Source organism: Panulirus ornatus, chromosome 19 (genome assembly GCF_036320965.1).
Source record: "Panulirus ornatus isolate Po-2019 chromosome 19, ASM3632096v1, whole genome shotgun sequence".
Taxonomy (NCBI): domain Eukaryota; kingdom Metazoa; phylum Arthropoda; class Malacostraca; order Decapoda; family Palinuridae; genus Panulirus; species Panulirus ornatus.
In genome coordinates, this window is record NC_092242.1 from 33582491 (window position 1) to 33597132 (window position 14642).

A 14642-nucleotide genomic window follows, 5' to 3' on the forward strand; every position below is an offset into this window, starting at 1 on the left:
ATAGTGTTGTGCACGCAGGAGGAGGATGGATTGTGCTGGAAAATGTGGATGTTTGAGGACAATGTGTGGTGTGAGGTGGTTTTGATCGTGTAAGTAACGTAAGGGTAAAAGTGAGTATGTGTGGTGGAAATAGGAAGTATTGTGGAAGGAAATAAAAAAGAGCGTGGTTGAGTGAGCAGAAGAAGTGTGTTGTGAAAATGGTTTTGTGGGCACATTGGAGAGAATGAATTGTTTCGGTGATGAGTGAGGAAGGATAAGTGGGGGGATAATAAGATTTGTTGACTAAGAGGAATCGATGTGTCGGAGGTGTGTGGAGGGAACGAGGAGAAGAAGAGGGAAGACCAAATTGGAGGTGGAAAGATGGAGTGAAAAAGATTTTGTTCCGTGGATCCGGGCCCTCTTGCCTCCTGTCCCCCTTGAAATGCAGGGAGGGTTTGAATTGATAGGGGGCCAAAGATTAGAGTGGTAAGGAGCGATGTGGTTATTAGGTGTTGACGTGCTGTCAGTGGTATTGAATCATGGCATGTGTATTGATGGGGGTGGGTTGGGCCATTTCCTTTGTTGTTTCCTTGCGCTACCTCGCAAACGCGGAGAATATGGCCCCGCCGTCACTGCTCGGTCACTATCACACTATAGATAGAGTAACGAGATTGACGAGTAGCGTAGCGTATAGGCTCTGAATGCTGTGGCCTGGTAGGATTGGTAGTAGTAGCTGGTAAATTGAGATGTAATTAGTAGTACCTATTTATAGGTGAAGAACTCTAGGTAGGGTAAGAGACCCGCGACTCATATTGCACTATTATATAGCGTGACTCTAGTAGATATATAGTGTAGTAGTGACTACATACGTCTATAGATGTAGTTGGTTGTGTATGATGCTAACTGATAGGGCGTAAGTATTGTGTCAGCAGTGGATTTGTTTGTACCCCATAGGTATTATGAAGTGTCTTATGAGACGATAAGTTGAAAGAGTCTCGATCGCAGTAGGATAGTCTAAGAATTCAGTATAGTGAGTGTTGGATATATGTGTGATGATCGACGAGAAGTGGGAGCCCCACCTGTAGGTGGCAAGCTGGAGAGAAAGATGACACGTATTATAATTGATGTATCGGATGTCATTTGCACTAGCTCGCAAGGGTGAGAAATTGAAGGTAAGTGAGAAGTGATTATGTGAATGTAGTATTATACGATATATGTCTGTTATGCATGAATATATAAATATATAGATGATATTAAGAACACACAGAGACTATTCTATTATATATATGATGCTCGCTGATTTAGTGTCTATTCGGAGTGTATATTGCTGTTGTCTTTCAATCAGTATTGAATATATCATGTGTTACATGATGTTATCTATGTGACTCATTGTTATAGATGTACCCCTCTGTCCAATTCAACGCATAAGTATAGGATATTAATATTTTGCGTGTGATGGTACTGATGTAATGCATAATACATGATGTAAATAGTATTGTATGTAATGTTAGTAATGGTTCCGTCAAACTATATTTGTTAACTATAGTTATATATCTATGTCTGACACTGACTCTAGACCTGACGCTTGTTTCGTCTAGTACTTGCTACACGCAGGCCCGACGCGAATAAACTCCTGTATCAGAACCACTATATACATAATGTAATATAATAAAGGGTATAGGTATATAATATCTATATATCGATATATATATAATATATATAATATATTATTATCTTTAATGCAAGATAACGTTAACGAACCAACACAAACTAATACTATATAGATATATCTATGTCAGACTTCTATGTTAGATTATTTAGATGTTTTCCAGTGTCCTTGTCTTCCTCCTCTTTTCCTTTCCTGCTCGCGCCCCTGTACCGCTGTCCTCAACGCACGCTCTTCCCCTCCGACGGGGGTTAGCGCAAGGCCCCCCCCCCAAAACTGCACCGAAAGAAAATGCCCCCCAACCCTCACCCCACATACTCAGGTATATTGCATACACGTCCACACACTCGCAAATTTATATACTACACAGCTTTCCAATGGGTTTTTCCCCAAGATGCTTCACATGACCGGATTCAATCGACTGACAGCACGTCAACCCGTGTATACCACATCGATCGAGTTTCAATCTATTCCTTGCCTCCCTTGTCACCCTTCTCTAGCATTGTTTTCAGGCCCCGATTCACACAAAAACTTTTTCACTCCATCTTTCAGCTCCAATTTGGTTCCACTTCTCGTTCCTCCACCTCCGACACATATATCCTCTAGGTCAATCTTTTTCACTCATTCTCTCCATGTGCCCAAATCCATTTCAAAACAACCTCTTCTGCTCTCTCAACCACGCTCTTTTTATTTCACCACATCTCTCTTTTCCTTACATTACTTACCGATCAAAACACCTCACACCATTCATTGTTACTCAAACATCTTCATTTCCAGCACATCCATCCTCCTGCGCACAACTCTATCCATAGCCCACGCCTCGCAACCATACAACATTGTTGGAGCCACTATTCCTTCAAACATACCCATTTTTGCTTTCCGAGATAATGTTCTCGACTTCCACACATTCTTCAAGGCTCCCAGGATTTTCACCCCCTCCCGCACATTATGATCCACTTCCGCTTCCATGGTTCCATCCGCTGCCAGATCCACTCCCAGATATGTAAAACACTTTACTTCCTCCAGTTTTTCTCCATTCAAACTTACCTCACAATTGACTTGACCCTCAACCCTACTCTACCTACTAACCTTGCTCTTATTCACATTTACTCTTAACTTTCTTCTTTCACACACTTTACCAAACTCAGTCACCAGCTTCTGCAGTTTCTCACATGAATCAACCACCAGCGCTGTATCATAAGCTAACAACAACTGGCTCACTTCCCAAGCTCTCTCATCCCCAACAGACTTCATACTTGCCCCTCTTTCCAAAACTCTTGCATTCACCTCCCTAACAACCCCATCCATAAACAAATTAAACAACCATGGAGACATCACACACCCCTGCCGGAATCCTACATTCACTGAGAACCAATCACTTTCCTCTCTTCCTACACGTACACATGCCTTACATCCTCGATAAAATCTTTTCACTGCTTCTAACAACTTGCCTCCCACACCATATATTCTTAATACCTTCAAGAGAGCATCTCTATCAACTCTGTCATATGCCTTCTCCAGATCCATAAATGCTACATAGAAATCCATTTGCTTTTCTAAGTATTTCTCACATACATTCTTCAAAGCAAACACCTGATCAACACATCCTCTACCACTTCTGAAACCACACTGCTCTTCCCAAATCTGATGCTCTGTACATGCCTTCACCCTCTCAATCAATTCCCTCCCATATAATTTCCCAGGAATACTCAACAAACTTATACCTCTGTAATTTGAACACTCACTCTTATCCCCTTTGCCTTTGTACAATGGCACTATGCACGCATTCCGCCAATACTCAGGCACCTCACCATGAGTCATACATACATTAAATAACCTTACCAACCAGTTAATAATTACAGTCACCCCTTTTTTAATAAATTCCACTCCAATACCATCCAAACTGCTGCCTTGCCGGCTTTCATCTTCCGCAAAGCTTTTTCTACTTCTCTGTTTACCAAATCATTTTCCCTAACCCTTTCACTTTGCACACCACTTCGACCAAAACACCCTATATCTGCCACTCTATCATCAAACACATTCAACAAACCTTCAAAATACTCACTCTATCTCTTTCTCGCATCACCACTACTTGTTATCACCTCCCCATTTACAAATATATGTATATTATTTATAATATATTATATATATATATTATAATATATATATATATATATATATATTTATATATATATATATATATTTATATATATATATATATATTTAATACATATATATTTTATATATATTAATATTATTATTATTATTATTATACTTTGTCGCTGTCTCCCGCCGTTTGCGAGGTAGCGCAAGGAAACAGACGAAAGAAATGGCCCAACCCCCCCCCCCCCATACACATGTATATACATACGTCAACACACGCAAATATACATACCTACACAGCTTTCCATGGTTTACCCCAGACGCTTCACATGCCTTGCTTCAATCCACTGACAGCACGTCAACCCCGGTATACCACATCGCTCCAATTCACTCTATTCCTTGCCCTCCTTTCACCCTCCTGCATGTTCAGGCCCCGATCACACAAAATCTTTTTCACTCCATCTTTCCACCTCCAATTTGGTCTCCCTCTTCTCCTTGTTCCCTCCACCTCCGACACATATATCCTCTTGGTCAATCTTTCCTCACTCATCCTCTCCATGTGGCCAAACCACTTCAAAACACCCTCTTCTGCTCTCTCAACCACGCTCTTTTTATTTCCACACATCTCTCTTACCCTTACGTTATTCACTCGATCAAACCACCTCACACCACACATTGTCCTTAAACATCTCATTTCCAGCACATCCATCCTCCTGCGCACAACTCTATCCATAGCCACGCCTCGCAACCATACAACATTGTTGGAACACTATTCCTTCAAACATACCCATTTTTGCTTTCCGAGATAATGTTCTCGACTTCCACACATTCTTCAAAGGCACCCAGGATTTTCGCCCCTCCCCCCCCCTATGATCCACTTCCGCTTCCATGGTTCCATCCGCTGCCAGATCCACTCCCAGATATATATACATATATATATATATATATATATATATATATATATATATATATATATATATATATATATATATATATATATATATATATATTATATTATATATATTCTGGGGATAGAGGAGAAAAATACTTCCCACGCATCCCTCACGTGTGTAGAAGGCGACTAGAGGGGACGGGAGCGGGGGGCCAGAAACCTCCCTCCTTGTATTTTAACTTTCTAAAATGAGAAACAGAAGAAGGAGTCACGCGGGGAGTGCTCATTCTCCTCTTAGGTTCAGATTGGGGTGTCTAAATGTGTGTGGATGTAATCAAGATGTGAAAAAAGGAGAGATAGGTAGTATGTTTGAGGAAAGGAACCTGGATGTTTTGGCTCTGAGTGAAACGAAACTTAAGGGTAAAGGGGAAGAGTGGTTTTGGAATGTCTTGGGAGTAAAGTCAGGGGTTAGTGAGAGGACAAGAGCAAGGGAAGGAGTAGCACTACTCCTGAATCAGGAGTTGTGGGAGTATGTGATAGAATGTAAGAAAGTAAATTCTAGATTAATAAGGGTAAAACTGAAAGTTGGTGGAGAGAGATGGGTGATTATTGGTGCATATGAACCTGGGCATAAGAAGAAAGATCATGAGAGGCAAGTGTTTTGGGAGCAGCTGAATGAGTGTGTTAGTGGTTTTGATGCATAAGACCGGGTTATAGTGATGGGTGATTTGAATGCAAAGGTAAGTAATGTGGCAGTTGAGGGAATAATTAGTATACATGGGGTGTTCAGTGTTGTAAATGGAAATGGTGAAGAGCTTGTAGATTTATGTGCTGAAAAAGTACTGGTGATTGGGAATACCTGGTTTATAAAGCGAGATATACATAAGTATACGTATGTAAGTAGGAGAGATGGCCAGAGCGTGTTATTGGATTACGTGTTAATTGACAGGCGCGCGAAGAGAGACTTTTAGATGGTAATGTGCTGAGAGGCGCAACTGTAGGGATGTCTGATAATTATCTTCTGGAGGCGAAGGTGAAGGTTTGTATGGGTATGAGTAAGTGAGCTTGGGAAGGAGACTTGTGTATGGAAGTACCAGGAGAGACTGAGTACAGAATGGAAAAAGGTGAGAACAAAGGAGGTAAGGGGAGTGGGGGAGGAATGGGATGTATTTAGGGAATCAGTGATGGCTTGCGCAAAAGATGCTTATGGCATGAGAAGCGTGGGAGGTGGGCTGATTAGAAAGGGTAGGGAGTGGTGGGATGAAGAAGTTAGATTATTAGTGAAAGAGAAAAGAGAGGCATTTGGACGATTTTTGCAGGGAAAAAATGCAAATGAGTGGGAGATGTATAAAAGAAAGAGACAGGAGGTCAAGAGAAAGGTGCAAGAGGTGAAAAAGAGGGCAATGAGAGTTGGGGTGAGAGAGTATCATTAAATTTTAGGGAGAATAAAAAGATGGGAGCAAACTGGGAACTTCAGTGAAGGGGGCTAATGGGGAGGTGATAACAAGTAGTGGTGATGTGAGTAGGAGATGGAGTGAGTATTTTGAAGGTTTGTTGAATGTGTTTGATGATAGAGTGGCAGATATAGGTTGTTTTGGTCGACGTGGTGTGCAAAGTGAGAGGGTTAGGTAAAATGATTTGGTAAACAGAGAAGAGGTAGTAAAAGCTTTGCGGAAGATGAAAGCCGGCAAGGCTGCATGTTTGGATGGTATTGCAGTGGAATTTATTAAAAAAGGGGGTGACTGTATTGTTTACTGGTTGGTAAGGTTATTTAATGTACGTATGATTCATGGTGTGGTGCCTGAGGATTGGCGGAATGCGTGCATAGTGCCATTGTACAAAGACAAAGAGGATAAGAGTGAGTGCTCAAATTACAGAGGTATAAGTTTGTTGAGTATTCCTGGTAAATTATATGGGAGGGTATTGATTGAGAGGGTGAAGGCATGTACAGAGCATCAGATTGGGGAAGAGCTGTGTGGTCTCAGAAGTGGTAGAGGATGTGTGGATCAAGTGTTTGCTTTGAAGAATGTATGTGAGAAATACTTAGAAAAGCAAGTGGATTTGTATGTAGCGTTTATGGATCTGGAGAAGGCATATGATAGAGTTCATAGAGATGCTCTGTGGAAGGTACTAAGAATATACGGTTTGGAAGAGAAGTTGTTAGAAGTAGTGAAAAGTTTTTATGGAAGATGTAAGGTATGTGTACGTGTAGGAAGAGAGGAAAGTGATTGGTTCTCAGTGAATGTAGGTTTGCGGCAGGGGTGTGTGATGTCTCCATGGTTGTTTAATTTGTTTATGGATGGGGTTGTTAGGGAGGTGAATGCAAGAGTTTTGGAAAGAGGGGCAAGTATGAAGTCTGTTGGGGATGAGAGAGCTTGGGAAGTGAGTCAGTTGTTGTTCGCTGATGATACAGCGCTGGTGGCTGATTCATGTAAGAAACTGCAGAAGCTGGTGACTGAGTTTGGTAAAGTGTGTGGAAGAAGAAAGTTAAGAGTAAATGTGAAAAAGAGCAAGGTTATTAGGTACAGTAGGGTTGAGGGTCAAGTTTATTGGGAGGTAAGTTTGAATGGAGAAAAACTGGAGTAAGTAAAGTGTTTTAGTAATCTGGGAGTGGATCTGGCAGCGGATGGAACCATTGAAGCGGAAGTGAATTATATGGTGGGGGAGGGGGCGAAAATTATGGGAGCCTTGAAGAATGTATGGAAGTCGAGAACATTATCTCGGAAAGCAAAAATGGTTATGTTTGAAGGAATAGTGGTTCCAACAATGTTACATGGTTGCGAGGCCTGGGCTATGGATAGAGTTGTGCGCAGTAGGGTGGATGTGCTGGAAATGAGATCTTTGAGGACAATACGTGGTGTGAGGTGGTTTGATCGAGTAAGTAACGTAAGGGTAAGAGAGATGTGTGGAAATAAAGAGAGCGTGGTTGAGAGAGCAGAAGAGGGTGTTTTGAAATGGTTTGGGCACATGGAGAGAATGAGTGAGGAAAGATTGACCAAGAGGATATATGTGTCGGAGGCGGAGGGAACGAAGAGAAGTGGCAGACCAAAGTGGAGGTGGAAAGATGATGTGAAAAAGAATTTGAGTGATCGGGGCCTGAACATGCAGGAGGGTGAGAGGCGGGCAAGGAATATAGTGAATTCGATCGATGTGGTATACAGGGGTCGACTTGCTGTCAATGGATTGAATCAGGGCATGTGAAGCGTCTGGGATAAGCCATGGAAAGTTTTGTGGCGCCTGGATGCGGAAAGGGAGCTAAGGTTTCGGGCGTTATTGCATGACAGCTAGAGACTGAGTGTGAACGAATGGGGGCCTTTGTTGTCTTTTCCTAGCGCTACCTCGCACACATGAGGGGGGAGGGGGATGTTATTCCATGTGTGGCGAGTTGGCGATGGGAATGAATAAAGGCAGACAGTCAGAATTATGTGCTTGTGAATATATGTAGTTGTCTGTGAGTGTATATATATGTGTACATTGAGATGTATGGGTATGTATATTTGCGTGTGTGGACGTGTATGTATATACATGTGTATGGGGGTGGGTTGGGCCATTTCTTTCGTGTTTCCCTGCAAACGCGGGAGACAGCGACAAAGCAAATATATATATATATATATATATATATATATATATATATATATATATATATATATATATATATATATAATATATATATATATATATATATATATATATATATATATATATATATATATATATATATATATATACTATATATACTATATATATATATATATATATATATATATATATATATCTATATATATATATATATATATAATATATATATATATATATATATATATATATATATATATATATATATATATATATATATATATATATATATATATATATATATATATATATATCCCTGGGGATAGGGGATTAAGAATACTTCCCACGAATTCCTCACGTGTCGTAGAACGCGACTAAAGGGGACGTGAGCGGGGGGCCAGAAACCCTCCCCCTCTTGAATTTTAACTTTCTAAAAGGAAACAGAAGAAGGGGTCACGCGAGGAGTGTTCATCCTCCTCGAAGGCTCAGATTGGGGTGTCTAAATGTGTGTGGATGTAACCAAGATGAGAAAAAAGGAGAGATAGGTAGTATGTTTGAGGAAAGGAACCTGGATGCTTTGGCTCTGAGTGAAAAGAAGCTAAAGGGTAAAGGGGAAGTGGTTTGGAATGTCTTGGGAGTAAAGTAAGGGTTAGTGAGAAGATAAGAGCAAGGGAAGGAGTAGCACTACTCCTGAATCAGGAGTTGTGGGAGTATGTGATAGAGTGTAAGAAAGTAAATTTTAGATTGATATGGGTAAAACTGAAAGTGGATGGAGAGAGATGGGTGATTATTGGTGCATATGCACCTGAGCATGAGAAGAAAGATCATGAGAGGCAAGTGTTTTGGGAGGAGCTGAATGAGTGTGTTAGTGGTTTTGATGAACAAGACCGGGTTAGAGTGATTGGTGATTTGAATGCAAAGGTGAGTAATGTGGCAGTTGAGGGAATAATTGGTATACATGGAGTGTTCAGTGTTGTAAATGGAAATGGTGAAGAGCTTGTAGATCTATGTGCTGAAAAAGGACTGGTGATTGGGAATACCTGGTTTAAAAAGCGAGATATACATAAGTATACGTACGTAAGTAGGAGAGATGGCCAGAGAGCGTTATTGGATTACGTGTTAATTGACAGGCGCGCGAAAGAGAGACTTTTGGATGATAATGTGCTGAGAGGTGCAACTGGAGGGATGTCTGATCATTATCTTGAGGAGGCTAAGGTGAAGATTTGTATGGGTTTTCAGAAAAGAAGAGTGAATGTTGGGGTGAAGAGGGTGGTGAGAGTAAGTGAGCTTGGGAAGGAGACTTGTGTGAGGAAGTACCAGGAGAGACCGAGTACAGAATGGATAAAGGTGAGAACAATGGAAGTAAAGGGAGTGGGGAAGGAATGGGATGTATTTAGGGAATCAGTGATGGAGTGCGCAAAAGATGCTTGTGACATGAGAAGCGTGGGAGGTGGGTTGATTAGAAAGGGTAGTGAGTGGTGGGATGAAGAAGTAAGATTGTTAGTGAAAGAGAAGAGAGAGGCATTTGGACGATATTTGCAGGGGAAAATGCAAATGAGTGGGAGATGTATAAAGGAAAGAGATAGGAGGTCAAGAGAAAGGTGCAAGAGGTGAAAAAGAGGGCAAATGAGAGTTGGGGTGAGAGAGTATCATTAAATTTAATGGAGAATAAAAAGATGTTCTGGAAGGAGGTAAATAAAGTGCGTAAGACAATGGAGCAAATGGGAACTTCAGTTAAGGGAGCTAATGGGGAGGTGATAACAAGTAGTGGTGATGTGAGAAGGAGATGGAGTGAGTATTTTGAAGGTTTGTTGAATGTGTTTGATGATAGAGTGGCAGATATAGGGTGTTTTGGTCGAGGTGGTGTGCAAAGTGACAGGGTTACGGAAAATGATTTGGTAAACAGAGAAGAGGTGGTAAAAGCTTTGCGGAAGATGAAAGCTGGCTAGGCAGCGGGTTTGGATGGTATTGCAGTGGCATCTATTAAAAGAGGGGGTGACTGTATTGTTGACTGGTTGGTAAGGTTATTTAATGTATGTATGACTCATGGTGAGGTGCCTGAGGATTGGCGGAATGCGTGCATAGTGCCATTGTACAAATGCAAGGGGATAAGAGTGAGTGCTCAAATTACAGATGTATAAGTTTGTTGAGTATTCCTGGTAAATTATATGGGAGGGTATTGATTGAGAGGGCGAAGGCATGTACAGAGCATCAGATTGGGGAAGAGCAGTGTGGTTTCAGAAGTGGTAGAGGATGTGTGGATCAGGTGTTTGCTTTGAAGAATGTATGTGAGAAATACTTAGAAAAGCAAATGGATTTGTATGTAGCATTTATGGATCTGGAGAAGGCATATGATAGAGTTGATAGCGATGCTCTGTGGAAGGTTTTAAGACTATATGATGAGGGAGGCAAGTTGTTAGAAGCAGTGAAAAGTTTTTATCGAGGATGTAAGGCATGTGTACGTGTAGGAAGAGAGGAAAGTGATTGGTTCTCAGTGAATGTAGGTTTGCGGCAGGGGTGTGTGATGTCTCCATGGTTGTTTAATTTGTTTATGGATGGGGTTGTTAGGGAGGTGAATTCAAGAGTTTTGGAAAGAGGGGCAAGTATGAAGTCTGTTGTGGATGAGAGATCTTGGGAAGTGAGTCAGTTGTTGTTCGCTGATGATACATCGCTGGTGGCTGATTCATGTGAGAAACTGCAGAAGCTAGTGACTGAGTTTGGTAAAGTGTGTGAAAGAAGAAAGTTAAGAGTAAATGTGAATAAGAGCAAGGTTATTAGGTACAGTAGGGTTGAGGGTCAAGTCAGTTGGGAGGTAAGTTTGAATGGAGAAAAACTGGAGGAAGTAAATTGTTTTAGATATCTGGGAGTGGATCTGGCAGCGGATGGAACCATGGAAGCGGAAGTGAATCATAGGGTGGGGGAGGGGGCGAAAATTCTGTGATCCTTGAAGAATGTGTGGAAGTCGAGAACATTATCTCGGAAAGCAAAAATGGGTATGTTTGAAGGAATAGTGGTTCCAAAAATGTTGTATGGTTGCGAGGCGTGGGCTATGGATAGAGTTGTGCGCAGGAGGATGGATGTGCTGGAGATGAGATGTTTGAGGACAATATGTGGTGTGAGGTGGTTTGATCGAGTAAGTAATGTAAGGGTAAGAGAGATGTGTGGAAATAAATAGAGCGTGGCTTGAGAGAGCAGAAGAGGGTGTTTTGGAATGGTTTGGGCACATGGAGAGAATGAGTGAGGAAAGATTGACCAAGAGGATATATGTGTCGGAGGTGGAGGGAACGAGGAGAAGTGGGAGACCAAATTGGAGGTGGAAAGATGGAGTGAAAAAGATTTTGAGTCATCGGGGCCTGAACATGAGGAGGGTGAAAGGCGGGCAAGGAATAGAGTGAATTGGATCGATGTGGTATACCGGGGTTGACGTGCTGTCAGTGGATTGAATCAGGGCATGTGAAGCGTCTGGGGTAAACCATGGAAAGTTGTGTGGGGCCTGGATGTGGAAAGGGAGCTGTGGTTTCGGGCATTATTGCATGACAGCTAGAGACTGAGTGTGAACGAATGGGGCCTTTGTTGTCTTTTCTTAGGGCTACCTCGCACACATGAGGGGGGAGGGGGATGGTATCTCATATGTGGCGAGGTGGCGGTGGGAATTAATAAAGGCAGACAGAGTGAATTGTGTGCAAGGGTATATATGTATGTGTCTGTGTGTGTATATATATGTGTACATTGAGATGTATAGGTATGTACATTTGCGTGTGTGGAGGTGTATGTATATACATTGTGTATGGGGGTGGGTTGGGCCATTTCTTTCGTCTGTTTCCTTGCGCTACCTCGCAAACGCGGGAGACAGCGACAAAGCAAAATAAGTAAATAAAGATAAATAAATAATATACATATATATATATATATATATATATATATATATATATATATATATATATATATATATATATATATATATATTATATATATATATATATATATATATATATATATATATATATATATATATATATATCCTCCACTCTCGTTTTTAATTTTCCAAAAGAAGGAAGAGAGAAGGGGGCCAAGTGAGGATATTCCCTCAAAGGCTCAGTCCTCTGTTCTCAACGCTACCTCGCTAACGCGGGAAATGGCGAATAGTATGAAAAAAAATGTATATATTTATATATATATATATATATATATATATATATATATATATATATATATATATATATATATATATATATATATATATATTATCCCTGGGGAAAGGGGATTAAGAATACTTCCCACGTATTCCCTGCGTGTCGTAGAAGGCGACTAAAAGTGGAGGGAGCGGGGGGCTGGAAATCCTCCCCTCTCGTTTTTTTTTAATTTTCCAAAAGAAGAAACAGAGGGGGCCAGGTGAGGATATTCCAAAAAAGGCCCAGTCCTCTGTTCTTAACGCTACCTCGCTGACGCGGGAAATGGCGAATAGTTTAAAAAAAAAAAAAAAAGATATATATATATATATATATATATATATATATATATATGTATATATATATATATATATATATATATATATATATATATATATATATATATATATATATATATATATATATATATATATATATATATATATATATATATATATATATATATATATATATATATATATATATATATATGACAACGGGAGAGAATTTAGAATTTTACACTGATGGGGCTCCATCACTTGAATATTCTCTGTTATCTTAACCTTTGTCTTAAGCCTATGACAACTGCCCACATACTGACTCTTTGTGTTGATTTAGGCGGGATAACCAAACGTGAGACGCATAATCTAATTTTGGCCTTATGTTGGATATGATGAAATTGGTAAATACTTACACATCCATTACTTGAATGCTATTGTAATATTTGCCAGCAGGTAGTTTGTCTCCTTGAATATTCTTCTGATGTGGGACTGGCTAGGGACGGTGTGTGTGTGTGTGTGTGTGTGTGTGTGTGTGTGTGTGTGTGTGTGTGTGTGTGTGTGTGTGTGTGTGTGTGTGTGTGTGTGTGTGTGTGTGTGTGTGTGTGTGTGTGTGTGTGTGTGTGTGTGTGTGTGACACACTGGTTTATACTTAACATTAAAACAATAATTGAAAGAGTGATGCTATTGCTTCATTAGATTAGAAAAGGAAAAGGTAAAGCAAAATCGTCCAAGTTACTGCCCTGGTGAACCTGGGTGTGAGTGATCACTGTCCTCTCCTGGTGAACCTGGGTGTGAGTGGTCACTGTCCTCTCCTATTGAACCTGGGTGTGAGTGGTCACTGTCCTTTCCTGCTGAACATGGGTGTGAATGGTTACTGTCCTCTCCTGGTGAACCTGAGTGTGAGTGGTTACTGTCCTGATGAACCTGAGTGTGAATGGTTACTGTCCTGATGAACCTGAGTGTGAGTGGTCACTGTCCTGGTGAACCTGAGTGTGAATGGTTACTGTCCTGATGAACCTGAGTGTGAGTGGTTACTGTCCTGATGAACCTGAGTGTGAATGGTTACTGTCCTGATGAACCTGAGTGTGAGTGGTTACTGTCCTGATGAACCTGAGTGTGAGTGGTCACTGTCCTGGTGAACCTGAGTGTGAATGGTTACTGTCCTGATGAACCTGAGTGTGAGTGGTCACTGTCCTGGTGAACCTGAGTGTGAATGGTTACTGTCCTGATGAACCTGAGTGTGAGTGGTTACTGTCCTGATGAACCTGAGTGTGAATGGTTACTGTCCTGGTGAACCTGAGTGTGAGTGGTCACTGTCCTGGTGAACCTGAGTGTGAATGGTTACTGTCCTGATGAACCTGAGTGTGAGTGGTCACTGTCCTGGTGAACCTGAGTGTGAATGTCCTAAGGTGTCGTGGTGAACTTTGGTGTGAGATATAGCGAGACCCAAGGGCGTGCGTGAGACATGTGATTTATATATGTATATTAAGAAAACGTCTACTATGGTTGATCTGTTTAAGGAGGTATGTCATGCAATCCTCCGACTGAGATTTGGGTATGAGTAAACTTGGAATAAGATAGTGTCTCCTTCAAACTTGTTAATAACAAGAAAAAGAAAATTGGTTAGGGTCATCAGAATATGAATACCGTGCAAAAGGTGGATGCAAATATATTTCATTATTCTTTCACGTTGTCCCAGGGCTTCCTTCATAAAGGGATCCTGGGAGTATAATTCCAGGACCCTTATTCAGCGGATCCTGCTGCTACAATGTAGAAGGGACAGGCTGGACTTCTTTGAGGCGTGAAGCACTCTGACGAGACTGTGCTCTCCATCGTCAACTGACGATGATGCATCTCCGCCAAATGTGACAGTTCACTCGCGGTGTATCGTCAAGCAGGCGGAGTCTGGCAACACTTATGTAACAGTGTGAAACATGAAAACAGACTTCCCAGTCGTCGTGGGACTGTTTAATAAT